Here is a 15,409-nt window from a genome sequence, read left to right on the forward strand (position 1 = left end):
AAAGGGCCTGGCTACACTGGGGATGAAAGCAGGAGTGAAAACTGGGGCAAGCCAAGAGCTGTCATCGCCTGCCACACCCACTGCTGCCCATGGGGCTGGCAATCCCCTTCCAGCAGAGCCAGTGTCACTCCATCCCCGTTTTTTTGCAGCCCTGTGCAGATAGGTAGAGAGGGCAGGTTGCTGCTGTTTGCTGCCTGCATCCCCCTGGCTTCCTCCCCATCTATCATTTTCTGCCTTGCTTTTCAAAGAGAGCATTTTTCATTCCTTTTGTTGGCTACACCTGCTGGTAACTGAGGCCAGCTGGGAGTGACACCTCCCTGACAGGCTGCAGAAGCATCAGATGTGTAATTGGTTGCTCCACCCTAGGATAAATAAACCCTCAGAGCCTCAGCCTTGAGTATTTAGTCAGAGGAGGTAGGCATTCAGGGAATTGGATCACTTGATCTCTTTGCTTAGAAGTTTTTCTGCTTCTCCTTGATGAGGCAGACATGCTGACAGTTGGCAGAAATCTTAGAGACATTTGTGCAGAGAAAAGCTGGAGCTGAAATGTTTTTTCTGTGATTGATTCTGGAGACTATCAGATGAAGAAGTTATTGAAAAATGGGAGTGTGGTTCAAGCTCTCTGACATTGCCTTTTCTTTCTGAGCACATCCTTCTCAGCACAATTGTGCTTCCAATTTATTTTCCTTGGGGAAAATGCAGATGTTCCTCTCACGTTGTTCAGGAAGGAAGCTGAGTAGTGCCATATGCAGGTGTTAAGTGCAGGTGTGTTTGAGGAGTGAACTCCTGGCCAGCTGTAGGTTGGACCTGGCAGAACTCATCTTGGAGGCAGAAGTTTGACAGCACGATATTGATTTCACATCATTTAATTCTCATCCTGATGAAAACATTTGGCCTTTGGACGATGGTGTTCTTAATTCTGCCCAGTGCAGAATGTGTCAGGGTGTCAGCTGAGACGGGTTTGAAAGCATTGCTCCTCTCAGGCCCGGGGGAGTTTTTTCCAAGAGCTTCAAGTGGCAGGCAGATGGTTTGCAATTGATTTTTGTTCTGAAGTGAGACACTGAAATGAAAAACATCTTCAATGTATTAATTGCAAATAAATGATTAGCAGTGATAAAAGTTTCCTGCTTAATTAGAATTCAAAATGAAAACTGTGTAGAGATGACCACAAACCTGAGGTGCCACTTTTGTTACAAACAGACATCCCATAATTCATAAACGTCTTTACTTTGTGAAGAGGAAGAAGAGGAAGACTTTCTGTCCCTCCCACCTCCTTAATTATTACCTGAACCTGCATTAGCTCATGGAAAATAGACCCACAGTGATGAATAGGGAATGAGATTTTGTTCTGCCTCTGGCTGTCATGCAACATTCATCCTTTTGAGGGATTTTTGCTCCATCTCTGCAAGCTTCATGCACTAATGCTCTCATTTTATTGACACAAACCAGAACATTTTCTGCAGGACAGAGTCCTTCAGGGCTCTGGCCCATGTTGTTCTGGGGAACCTGGTGTGTTGGGGTCACTGCTGAGGTAAAATAAGTCCTTTATGCTGTTATTCAAGTGCTCGTTATACCTTGGACCCCTTGGATTTCTCTTGATGAAATAGTTCATATAACTTTGAGGTTATTTAGCTCTTTCTATTATTCCTTTAAAATATGAAATAAAAATCTCCTTTCAAAGGGAAGAATGGATGCACTTGCATAAAGAAAAGGTGAAATGAAACATCTGAATCACCCTGACCTATCCAGTTCTACTGAACAAATTTCATGCCATTTGTGATTCATGTCAGCACCCTCAAAACCATGTTATTTCCATCAAATTGATAATGCGTCCTTTTTCCTTCCCGCTTCTAATGAATTACATTCTCACTGCAAATTGGATCATCCAGCCTTCCACTGGAAGGTCAGGGATGTTTGTGTGAGTGGGGACCTTGCACAGCAAAAGGAAGGCATGGGTTGTTCTGTTCTTGCAGCTCTCCATGTAGCCCTGAGCTTTCCTCCCACAGCTGAGTGACTGCTCCGCACCCCTGCACCTTCCCTTGCCCCTCTTGCTGATGTCTCATCCCTTGTGGAACCCCCTCCAGCCCTGTGGTTTCTGTCCCTGTGCAGTATTTCCAACTGGGTGCTGCTTCAGCTTTTTGCCCCACTCACTTTCAAAGCTGCCCCTTGGTGCATCCTACCTGATGAGCAGAGAACAACGTGACTTCTCCTGAGCTTGCCATAAGGAAAAGTCCAAAAGCCAAGCTACGGATGTGCATTTTGATCTCCTCCACAGGGGAAAATAGGGCAGTAACAGTGATGCTCAAAAGTGAGCTTGTCCTCCTGCAGAGCTAATCAGGAAAGGCCCAAGGCTGGGGAAGAAAGGGAAAGATGGGGCAGATAAGAAAGCTGCTCATCTCTCTGTATATCAGGACCAAACTCATTCTTGCAGGAGCCCCTTTGCTGTGCAGCCATCTTCTGCAAAGACAAAAAAAGGCTTTTCTCCATTTTATATTAGATGTGGACTTTCAGTTTAGAAAACCCAAATCCTGGGTGTTTCTAGCCTAAGCTATCCAGGGTTTTGAGTCATAAACTCACCTCCCACAGCTGGCTGTGCAGCATGCTCCTGACTTGTTCCTGCCTCCATGCACATGGCATTACCCATCCTCACACTGCCTAATGTGCGTGTGGCACCAAAACAGCAGCTGTAGCACAACGTGCTGCTTCCCAGCTGTGGAGGTTGAAATCTTAGCAGCTCCACGTGCCAAGGGTTGGGGTGTGATTGATACTCCCCGTGGATGGGGGTCAGAGGTCCTGATCTGTGCCACTGTGGTTATTGCCAAAGCTGAAGTTATGCAGATCTACTTTGCCCCATCTCTGATGCCCTCCAGGGGCTGGATTCAAGCGTGCCAGAGTGCTCCTGAGCAGCTCAGCCATCCCTGATTTCTTCCTGCAAATGTTCAAAAGCTGGATTTCATTTCAACGTACCAGGAGCTGGTTTCAGCTCATTTCCTGCAAAAGCCAGCAGCACGCTGGGCTGAACACCCAGGGAAAGCCAATTTAACCACGGCTATTGCACTGAAAGCCAGTTGTGAGTGATCTGTTTAATTTCAGCCTTCCCAGTGCGTGCTGGCCTGGGAAGTGGCACGGGGCAGGGAGCAGAAGCCAGGGTCTGAGCGGTACGTGAGGAGGCTGTTTGCAGCAGGCTGTGCTGAAGGAGCTGGCTACAGAAGGATGCATCACTGAAGGTGTTTGAAGATAATTTGGGATGATGATGCCTTCCCAGTGCTATTTCCCTCTTGCAAGGGATAGATCCTCTTGAGAGAGAGGATTTTTATCAAGGGAAGGGTTTCTGGCAAGTGGCTTCATTATAGAATTGTAGAACAGTCTGGGTTGGAAGGGGCCTTTAAGGACCACCTAAATAAACACCCCTGCAATAAGCAGGGACATCTTCACTGAGCCCAGGTTGCTCAGAGCCTCGTCCAGCTTGACCAAGAATGTTTCCAGAGACAGGGCAGCTACAACCTCTACCTGATTCAGTGTTTCACCATCCTCATCACAAAAAATGTAATTCTTTCTAATCCAAGTTGGCCCTGCTTCAGTTTAAAGCCATTATGTGCCCTGTGACCTTACCAGCCTCAGGAGGCTTCCTCTGTGCCCTCCCTGCCTGTGAGGGGTAATGAGCACCAGGAGCATGGCTCTGAGGCTGTGTTTTGCCACTGTGGGTGGTGCCAGCTCTTCTATGCTGTGGTGCAGAGGTGCACAGTGTGGGCAACTTCTCCAGCTCCTCTTCTCTGGCTTTGTTCCAGTCGAATGAGCATTATTTTCCTTCTTTTCTGGTTTCCTGGCTTCATGCAAGTCAGGCCTTTTTTCTGAGCAGTGGTGTACAGCTTGCCTTTGCTGCTGGTCCTAGCATTCTGTGCAGTGCAGAAGATGATGCCATGCCTGTAATGTGCTTGGCAGAAGCTGTCTCAGTTTTACCAGAAGAATTCATTCAACTCATCGGTCACAACCATAATTACCAATTGTACAAATCCGTTTGACAGCAGCTTGTTCACCAGCTCACCGGTTTTGTGTACCTGCTGCAGCTTCTTCGTAATTATCAATGAAAGGGAAGCTGTGTTATGGTGTGGTTTCAGCTGCAGCAGAAATAACAAATATTTCTTCTTCTTTTCGCACAGAGCTGTTGGCCCAGCTCTCAACCTGTATTGATCACTGTCTAGGAACCCAAGCACAGGCAGAGAGAAGAGCACAGACACAAAAAAAAAAAACCAAACAAAAAACTGGGGGAAAAGCCAGGAGAGCAGTGAGGTTAACTTGCTGTACAAGATCAGAGGCTCATTCAGTTTGGTGGAAACCCCTAGAACAGAATGGATCAAATGTGAATTCGAACCAGGGTGCTTTGGACTTTGTCCTGTTGGGACTTGAAGTTCTCCATGAACAGAAATTTTACCAGCCCTCTGGACAACCCATTCCAGTGCTTGAATGTCCTTTTAATAAAGTATTTTTTCCTTAAATCCAGCTAGAATCTATAATTTCAGCTAATTTCTGTTGTTTCTATGGACCAGGATGAAGTGGGGCTCTGCCTCCTCAGCAGCCTTCTGGAGGGTACTGGGGGTGTGCTGTTTGTCTTTGGGCCATGATTGTGCCACTGAATTTGGGTGTACTCCTGGCCACATCACCTCCCTCTGTTGGTATTTCTCATCTCTAATGATGTCACAGTGATGACACTTCACACAGTATTCAGGGTTGCATGCACAGTTTGCCTGGAAGGTTTTCAGAGCAGGAAATGTCTTTTGTAGCTTCACAACAACCACCAGCCACTCCAGACTCTGGACCAGCATCCACAGCAGCTAACTGTGCCTCCAAATTTGTAGCTTCCCTTCATTTGAAGTAAATCCCTGTCAAGAGAGAGAATTTCAAGATTGTTATATGTATATCCACGTTGTTCTTTTAAAACACACACACTGTAAAAAATATGTATTGTAAAATATTACCTTGCTTAACAGATCATTGTAAACTGAAAAATTTATGTGGCCACAGGAGCCATTTTCTCCCAGAGGTATAATATCTCCTTTTGACTTAAACAGCAGGAAGGTGGCAACGACCTAACTGGAGGACCAGGGAGCTGACAATAATTCCTGCCTCTCATGAGAAGGTTTCACATTAATTTCTTGCACATCAGCTGTGTTGCCCCAAAGCTGCTCAAAAATGTCATGCTTGCCTTGCCCACAGAAAGTGTTGTTTGTTTGTTTGTTTTCCTATTGGAAATTGTTGCAATGAAAATTGCCCAAAAATGGAGAATGTTGGTGAAATTACAACCTTTATTTGACTTTTGTAGGAGTATATGGAAATACAATTATTTGGTGAAACTGCCAGAGAGTCACATGGGAGCTATTCTTCAGAGAATACATCTAATTTCCCTCATGAGTCAGACTCCCTTGCCATATCATTTCTACTGGGAAACCATTGGCAAAAAATATTTATTTTGAAGTCCTAATTAGTACAGTTCTCCCCTCATCAACTAACAACAAACCCCTTCAACAAAACAGAGAAAACAAATAACATTTATTCAGAAAAGTGGACCTTGACAAAAGCCCTAAATCATTTAATGAGAATTTCAAGTCTTGAAAGACAGTCTAGATGAAAAAACAGATGAAAAAAGCCACTCTGCTAAGTTATGTTCTGAAAGTTTTGTGTCAATTTGCTGAAACTTTAGGAGTGAAGGCTCCCAAAAGGGGCAGTTCTGAAGGAAAAAAACCATTTCTTTGTGAGTATTGAGAAATACTCTGCAATCTGCTCAAATGACTGAGTTTCAGAACTATCAAATATTTGTATCAAATCAATTATGAACAATGTAGAGATCCCAGCTTATTTCCCATGTCATTTCACTTCATTTGAACCCAGAAATAAGTTTATGAAAAGGATGATCAGAGCACCACCGGGAAAGAGGACAAGAAACAAAACCTCACTCACTGCATTAAGCCTCTGGAACAAATTGCTTCAACAATCTGAAAGTTTGTAAAAACAGGAGCATCTTTCACCCTGGGGGTAACTGAAGCACCTAATACAGTTGTGTGAGGAAGAAGTGCACAGAAACTTGGAAATGCTAAAGAAAAGAAAAGGTTGGAGGGAGAGGAGGATTTGCTTCTCTTGTATTCCATTGAAATCTTTCAGATAAGTTTAAAAAACTTTCCTAGGCAGCAACATAATTTAACATTCACTGGAAAACCAGCAGGTCCAGGTGCTGAAAGGAAAATTATCCCTTCCCATGCTCACACTCCCACCTGCTAAGAACATACCTGACAGGACTCCTCCTGGCAAACTCTTGAGTGCCAACACTGCAGAGGAGGACAAAGAACGACCCTCTGGCAATTTAAGCACAGCTTTTCTTTCCTCTCCTTTCCCCCCTGCTGTGCCTTTCATGACCAGGTAGATCAGTGCCGTGCTGGTGGCCCTGGGTACCAGCAGCAGGTAAATCACAGAGAGCTGGGCTGGCAGGGGTTCACAAGATCACTTGCTGCTACCTTTCCTCTGGGCAGCATCAGCAACATTTGCACAGGTAACTTCTTCATCCCAGCAGAGTTCTTCCCTAGCAGTACTCCAGCACGGGAAGTTTTTTGTCTCTTTGTTTGGGCTGGACTGAACCAAATCTCCAGAGAATGAATCACCCCCCAGACTCGTGGCTGTGGATGGGGAGAGATTACCTCTGGCAATGAAGAGTCCCTAAGCCAAGGGGCCTCTCCAGGCTCTTGAGGACAGGCTGAGCACAGAGACACTGGCCATCCTCAGGGAGTGTATCCCATCTTCCCTTAGGGGAAAGATTTCCACTGGAGATGCTATACAGGATTTGTTGAGGAAGGTGGAAGTGCTGGAGAACAAGAGAGAGAAGGGGAGAAAGGTGAGAGATGGGGAGGGTGTGGTTACAGTTTTCCCTCTTCTCTCAGTGCTTTGTGGAAATAGTGGCCTAGATTCCATTTGGTGCTGTGCCCTGATGGATAAGGAGCCCTTCCTTCAATGCAGGAAGGTGGTACAGAGAACAGGCATCTCCTTTGGCAGCCCAAGTCTCCAGAGGTGGGAACTGCCAACAGGGACAGCTCACCTTGACCTGGGACTGCCACTGCAGCTCCCGGGGGTTCTGCTTCCTGTGCACTGGGCACTTGGAAACGGAGAGTAAATGAATGTTGCTGTTGAATTGAGAGGCTCCTGATTCCATGAGGAGACATACCTCAGGTAATAGGGAAGAGATTTATGCCTTGCCAAAGCAGGCAGGAAGGAAATAATTCTGCTAGGCACAGATCGCTCCTTCCATCTACTACCACTGCTGCAAGGCACTCTGGAAGAAATTCAGGTGTCCCTGAAGGAAGCAAGGCTCCTTTCTACTGCTGGGGTTACTTTAGCAGCAGGTGGAATTGCTTCCTTTGCAACATTTATTTTCTGGAGTAATTTTCCTACACTTCCCCGAGGCCACACTAATGTTCCCTTTTATGCTCAACTAAGCAGCTGATTGATCCTTGCTGGAGCTCTCCCTGTATGGACAGGGGTCAGAGCAGCACCCTATAACACAGAAAAATCAGCTGCATGAGACACTCAGCTCCCTACAGCCAGGAAATTTCTTTTCCCATCTACTCTGCCTGAAACCCCATCACTCTGACAGCAAAAGATTGGTGCCTCGTTCCCTCTAAATTAGGAGCCCTGAAAGAGGGGATTTGGCATCTCTCCTTAAGTTCCCATGTTCTTCTCTCTGTGCTCTGGATGGTCAGAGCAAAGTGTGTCCATCATCCCCTGACTCCCAGTGGCTGATGATGGGATGGCTCTCACTTCAACCCTGCTGCATGATCGTGAGTCAGAAAACATCTCCTGACCAATTGCAGCACTTGTGGCCATTCCCAGCACTTATGTGCACATCACCGTGTTTATGGAGCATTGCACAGTGGTGAAAGCAGATGGTTTGTTAAAAAAAATAGGAATGCTTCATTCAGGCAATCAGGGAGAAGTGGCTCAACAGCATGACTGAGCAGCCTTTGGGAATGCACAGTTTTAAAAAAGATTTTCTTCATGGGACACAGCAGAACTGCCCTGTCTGGGGCAGTGGACTTAATAATCGTCAGTGGGATTTGTCAGAAGTGCCTCGGGTTTGCCAGAAGGAAATTTCTTATCCTTAATGACCCATACTGCTAAATTATTTAGGTGTCATTGATAGTCTCCCCACTAGTCCTAATGAAGGCCAAGTCAGGCTCTTTAATAAGCACAAGGATGCAGTCTGCACCATTTGGGTCCCTGGTAGGAGCTGTGCTGCTCAGATGATGGGAACTGATTAAATCTGTATAGCTCCACTATGCAGAGATAACCATCCTGAATGTTCCCATTTTTCCTTCTGTCAAAAAATAAAAGACCTATTTGGTGAATATCAATCAAGGAAGGACAAAATTTGGATGCCTGACCACAAAAAGGCAATTTTTACAGCAAATCGCACTGGTTTTGTGATATTTTGTACCAACAAGAGTTTGGGGCAATGTTTGTCAGCAGAGACTGCAAGTTTAGCATTTCAGATTGCATCCATTAGTGCCCTTTAATTATTGTCCCTTAAGGTCCAGCACAGACCTCTATTATTCACCTGCAGTGTTTGCACCTGGAGGGAAGTTAAACCGGGAGGTAGGGAATACAAATTTTGGGCTCCAGCACAAGGGGAAATTACACGCCCTCTGAAGAGTGGAGCACTTCTGCCCCTCAGTTCTGAGCAGAGAACATTCTAGGAAAAAGAAAGCAGGACGTGCTCCATCAACCTCTTCTGCAAAACACTGACTCTGCAGCCTAGATGTTGTTGTGCCTGCTAAAACTGCTCAGTGGTGTTGACTCTGTTATCACCTACCCCTTCTACTGCTCCTGAAGGAATAGCTGAGCTCCTTAGTTGGCAAAATCAATAAAAAGAATCATCACGGGAATCTGTGCAATTCTCTCCTAAACGATCCCACAGCTCCTGAAAGAGGTCAAGCACAGCTCAGCAGGTTGTATGTAAGGGAGGGAGGGAGCAGAAAGCAGGTTATTTTCCATCAGCACTTCCACAATGCAGCATCTCACAGTGCACTCCATCTGCAGCTAAATAGGAAACTTTCCAGACAGCAGATTTTACCATCAGAAATTGCCGTGTTTGTTTGAAAGCAAATTCTTTTATGAGGATATGGTGGTTTTGATTTATATTTTTAATGGGGGAAAAAATTGCAGTGAATTATTTTGGATTAGCCATTTTTGTAAACAATGTAGAGTGTTCATGCCACATGTTATGGCCTTAAATGTCCTTTGTTTTGGTCTGAGAAGGAGAAACTTCATTTTCATGGTGGTATGTTTTAATCCTATTTGATCTTCTACATGTTACAGAGCTGTTTTATTTTGACATCTATGGAGAACTCAAAAATTAACTTAAATGAGAAATTTATTCAGAACTCTCTGTGTCATGAAAGTGATATTCAGAATTTCACTCCAAAGAATTGAATGAAAAAAAAAGATTTCTACAGATTTGGGCTTTCTTCCCAGCAGGGTGCTCCCAACTTGTAATTGGCAGCTTACTTCGGGGCAGGTTGAGGATGGTTTTGCTCTGCAAGCATCATGCTCTACTCGTTCTTGTATCTGTTGGAGGCTGGACGTGCTGCTGATGTTTTAGACAGTCACTCCAGGCACCACAGGGTGGTCACAATTTTCTGAAAAATCCCCCCTTTTTTTTTCCCTCTCGCTGCTTGGTGTGGTGGTCAGCATATGTGTGCTTATGTTCAAAAATGCTCAGGCAATTTGGGAGAAGAAGAGTTAATTGTGGGCTATTAAACATAGAGGTGCTCTTCTCCAGGAGCCAAACTCCCTGGAGCTGTCAGGAGAGTGGCTTGGGAACAGGGAGTCCGGTTTGAAAGGGGGTTCCTGTACAGGGAGGGGTGACTGGAGGACCTTTCAGGGTCTCTCAAGCCCCTGTAGGGTTCCTTTCCTAAGAGGAAAAGCTTCTAAAACTGGGGTAGAAGGAGGCATAATGGTGGGAGAAAAGTGGGGTTTGAAAAGGAGGCAGCTGGCTAAGTTTTTGTGCTGCCACTTGAAATTCCAATCACTTTGTTGCTGATTCTTCCATCTATCACCAAAGTGGAATGAGAGCAGAGAACCATGAAGAGTAAATTTATTATATTGATCTTTCTCTTTTTTTTTTTCTTTTTTCTAATCCCATATATAGGCATGACCCGTAACAGAGAAGCTGCCAGGCACCTGCTTTTACTCCCCGTGGTAGATGAGATCAGCTTTCCTCCAATTATATGGCTGCTGTTTGGATTGCTCCATGCTAAGATGGCCCTGCATAAGTCAGGACAGCAGGAGAAGGCCTGCTCCTTGCCTAAGGTATCCATTTGGAGACCTGAACTTCAGCTAGATGTGTGTGCTCTTAATGAAACTCATACCAGGCTGGCATGGCTCTGTCTTCCAAGGCCAGAACTCAGCTCTAGGCTTGTACTGAGAAGATGAGATTGGTTTCCTATGGAATGAGAGGTAGGTCATGATGATGTGTTTGTGCACTGGCACAAGCAGAGCTGTGTGTCGCAGACCTGTAATTCTGAGCCTCACTTCAGCAGAGTTTGGCAGAACTCTGGAGGGAGTTCCAAGGTGTTGGGATAAAGAAGAGCAAAAAAAAAAAATAATTCTTGTGAGCCACTGCAACAGGTGACCCAGAGAACTTAAGGATGCCCCATCCCTGGAAGTGTTCAAGGTGGGTAGAGCTCTGAGCAACCTGATCTAGTGCAAGGTGACCCTGTCCATGGTGATGATCTTTGAGGTCCCTTCCAGTCAAGGCCATTCTGTGATCCTGTGATCCACCAGTGATAAAAAATTACTCATTTCTCAGATGCAGAAAGAGATTTTCTAGGTGTTCACAGTCAGGGGAGATTTTCAGACAGAGAGGGATCGCCTTTCTAGTCTTTGGTGCTCAGCTGTAGCTTGCTGCAGGGATGGTGTCCTGCCATCCCTTGGAGCAGAACGTTGGAGGGGATGAGCAGGGAAGAGCTGAGCAGCAGCATTACTGAGTGGTAGCACATAAATGGTGCACAAGGAGGTTATTTGGTGGCTTGATTACATTGTGTAATTACCTCCAGGAGGGACAAGGTCAGCTGCTAAGAGACTATTAAATTTAACCAAGAAAGACATGCTAATGGATTTTGTGGGGTCTTTTTCCATCTGTTAAAGTTTGCTTCCTACCTTCACTGGTTTTAAAACATCTATCAGTAGTCTGTTCAAATGCTGGGCTTGGCCCTGCAGTGCAGGACTCAGCAGGTACCAGCTGGAAAGTAAAATGTTATTGATGGGCAGGGAAGGGAATTGCAGCATGAAGTCTGTTTCCATTGCCCCCTGGGCACAGGAGCACATCTCTGTGCAGGGAGGGAATCAGTCCTGGGGTGAACCCTGTGGATGTGTTCATGGGCTGATGTCTGCTCTATTCCCAACAGTCTAAGGTGGACTCAGGAGCAACAGAAGTGAACTAAAAGACTAAATACACCTAAAACTCTTGTGGAAAAGATATCATATTATGTGTTATGCATTCTCTGTGTGATTATTTTCTCTGGGTGATTATTGCTCAAACTGGAAGTAGAGTAATGTTTGGAATACAAATCTATTGGTCTATTGATGCCATTACACTCTTGATCAAATTACAACTCAGTGACAAGTCCTTCATTATTTTCCCCAAAAATGTTCTGTCATGGCCTCATTCCTCCCAGTGTCTGTTTCCCAAATTTAGCAACATCACTTGAATTATTGAAAACTGAATTATTTCATGTCTCCCACTTCTCTGACAGGAGCATGATGGCTATTGACAATGGGCCATCAATCATGTTTTAAAAAGAGCTGTCAGTATCAGTCAGGAGAAAGAATGATTCAAGGACTTCCAGCAAAAGATGAAAAAAAAGAAGGGCCAAGTGAAATCTTTCCCTAATGAAAGCCTCAAGTTGTAACCAGAAGCTGTGTGCTCTCAGAATTCCTCACCTAGGCATTGTTCTGGTTGTCTCCAGATAAAAGAAGCTGCTACATCTTGGATTTGTGTTGTAATTTAATTGGTGCCCAGATGGATTTGTGAACAGCATTTTAGAGCCTGCATTTGAATAAGCATTTTCATCTCACCTGCAAGTGCTTCAGACAAAGTGCAAATGCAATGAATAATAATAACATTGGCTTCTGATCACCCCATGCCATGGAAACTCATGAATTAAGTGTTCAGTTGAGGTCAGAACAGATGTAGAGAGCTAAACTCTGCCAGGGGTTCCTCTGGGGGGTAATGATTTTTAGGTGTTTACAAGCTATTAAAATAATTCCCCCATTTTATTTTTAGCACTGATTTTTATGAAGAAAAGTAGCCAGCATGGGGAGAAGAGACAGAATGTGGCTGTCAGAAAAACAGCAGGAAAAAAAGAAAAAAGGCTTGGGAGACCTAGGGCTGCAAATTGGCTTTCTGGGGGAAGAAATGCTGCCCACCAGAGCTCCTGCAGCCCCTCAGGGGTTTTGCTGCATCCTTTGACCCACAGGTGAACCAGGCTCATTTCTTCCCTGCTGCACACATGGCTTGAAGGGGTACATCCTGGTACCTGCTGTGCAGAGGAAAGCACCTGCCTCTGCTTGCAAGTGAGACATCCATGAAGAAAAAGAAAAAAACAAAATATGGGAAGCTCTGATTTCAAAGACAGACCAGATGTGAGGTTTGAAAGATTCAAGCAGGGTGGAGGTGGGGGAGCAGTTCTAGTTCCTATCCTGTCCCACGGGGCATGGGAACAATGGTCAGAGAGCAAAAGCAGGAGATGCCAGATAGCAAATGAAGGAATCCTGATTTGTTTTTGTTTTTTTTTTTTTTTTTTCTCCTTAAAAATCACACCCAATTCATTGCCATAGGATCTGAATGAAAACAGCTATTTCTTCTAGCTCCTACTGTGTTTTTGACATATTTAAGAGTTAAAGCTAGACAGATGAGGAGCCTGGGTATTGGGAAGCCCAGGGCCAGACTCAGGTCTGGAAAAAACTTTATCTGAAGGCAGATTGTCAAACAGCTGCTTCCTAGATTTACTGCTGTTGACTTTCTTCTTCTGCAAAGCCCTGATGGCAGTGTTTGAAGTTTGCTTGGAAAACACGCACACACAAATATGCATTTATGAAAGCACCACGTCTCCTTGCCCTTGGCTCATTTTTTGTACCTTCATCACAGGGCTGTTCCCAAAAGCATCAGTTAATTACCCTTCCTCCTTCCCAGGGGGCTGCCTTTGGACAAGGCTCATTGAAACAGAGCCGGGGTGAATTGAAGTCAATCTGCACACAGGGGAAAAGTCCCACTTCACTGATCCATGTGGCACAACTCCAGCACAGACATTCATCTCAGTTTCTTGTCTCTCTGGGGAAAGAATGAGTGACAGATTCTGGAAAGAGCCTGGATCACCGAGTTTTTTAAATCTACTTGCTTTTTCTGTACTGCTGTCAAGTTTGTGAGTTCAAGAGCAGGAGACAATTCCCCAAACTTGTAAGATGGGCACAAAGCTCATTGTCTTGTAGAAGGTGATAAATGGGCATTCCTCTTATTTGCCCTCTGGGTTCTGAGGCTGAAAATGTAGGATTACCAGCTCTGTCCCCAGCACAGATCAGCTGGCATGAGCAGAAAACGGATCACTGCTGCAGAATGAATTGATGCTTAGGAAGGATTTTGGGCATATGCAGATGTGATTTATGCTTACTGTGGTCTCTGAGTACTATGAGTTAGAGAGCAAACGCCCTCTAACAATGAAACCCTTCCAGGAGCCCTGGTAGAACTCTCAACACACCCCATTGCAATGTCCAGTCCAGTGTGGGATGAGGGAAGGAAGGCTTTTCCAAATGCTAGTCCCTGTAAAATGTTCCTTCTCTCTTCTGTCTCTGGCTGCTGGCTGAAGATCTGTCATGAAAGGACAGACGTGGAGAGAGGTCTGAGCCACTGAATCAAAGAGGGACTGCAGAGACTGGAACAGGCAATAGAGAAATGGGTGTTGACAGAATCTTTCCCTGACTCAGGAAGCTCTGGCTGTGACTGGGTTTGGACACCAGCTGCCCTGGGCTGATATTGTTGTAGGTGTAACCAGGATGTGTTTGTGCTTTGTAAAAATCTCATAAAGAACCTCCAAGGAGGGTGCATGTAGAGATGTGGCCCTTAACATTTCTAACAGTAATCCTAAAACCCTGGTGATTCTAAATGTTGAAGTGTGTTGGGAACTTGAATTGTGCACACAAGGTAGTGATGGTCAGTGGTCAGTCTTGCTCTGAACAATCAGATTATTAGCGATCCAAAGCCCCACAGTAGCTACTGTATTACCTGGAAGTGTCTCAGTCCTGCCCATAGCATGTTCATCTGCCGCATGGTAGCCATCAGTGGGACTTGTGCTAGCCAGACACTGGCCAATGAGTGGCAGAGTGGCACAAAATACATTTAGCAAGTGCTAGGTGTGGAGCTTCTCAGGAGGAAACTTTTCCTGGCTGAAGCTTATGTTTATTAATCAAACACTGTTTTCTGTGAGATAGCCTGTATTTTGAGTACAGAGAGCAGGGCTGAAATTAAATACTGCTCATTTGTTTTTCAGTGCTGAGACCTTCCTCTTTCCTCCCTGCCTTTTCTTGCCCATTTACCTGTGGTTTGACACCTTACATTCCCAGCTGTCACCCAGTCCCTCTTGGGCCCTGGCTGGATTGATGCAGACTGCAGTGAGGTTTCACTTCTCCCCTGAACTGACCTGAGTCCAGCCTCTCTGTTTCCATGGGGTGTTGGATGCTGAGGGTCAGGGCCTCTTTGATCCTAATGATACAGAGGGATGGGGCTGTAAATTGTCACTGCCAGGAGGTGCGTGCACTGTGCTGGCAGCAGCCTTGATCTGAGCCAGCAGCAGCAGGGAAAATGCGTGATGCCCAACTTAACTGCTCATCCTTTGTGTCCCGAGGCCTTGAGCTGACGGGTTCCAAAGCTGGAGGGAGATGGTGACATTGTAGACAGCCACACTAACTGGCTGAGTGACCAGGTGAAGACAGACTTCTCCAGCCCTCCCTTCCTTTTAGGAAATCACCAGAGTGTGCAGCTGTTGAGCAGAAGAATTTTGATTTTTGCTTTTTTCCTCTGCAGTACTTCAAGCGTGATGACCCACATGGACAGATGGATAGATACTAGCATGATCCCAGCAATTCTGGCATGCTGACACCTGCCAGATGGGAACGTGGTCCAGCACAACAAAAAGCACATCTCATCACATCCAATCTGAATGCAGCTCCCTCTGTGGCAAAATCAGAGTCCTCATCTGGGACATCTGAGGGGAATCGGTTGCAGTCAATTTGGCAAAGGAAAAGCAGAGTTTCCAGGGGCTGTGTGGTGTTTTCCCACCTGTTACTGGTGGATTTTAACTGCAAGGCCATGCTC

Source organism: Anomalospiza imberbis, chromosome 3 (genome assembly GCF_031753505.1).
Source record: "Anomalospiza imberbis isolate Cuckoo-Finch-1a 21T00152 chromosome 3, ASM3175350v1, whole genome shotgun sequence".
Lineage (NCBI taxonomy): Eukaryota > Metazoa > Chordata > Aves > Passeriformes > Viduidae > Anomalospiza > Anomalospiza imberbis.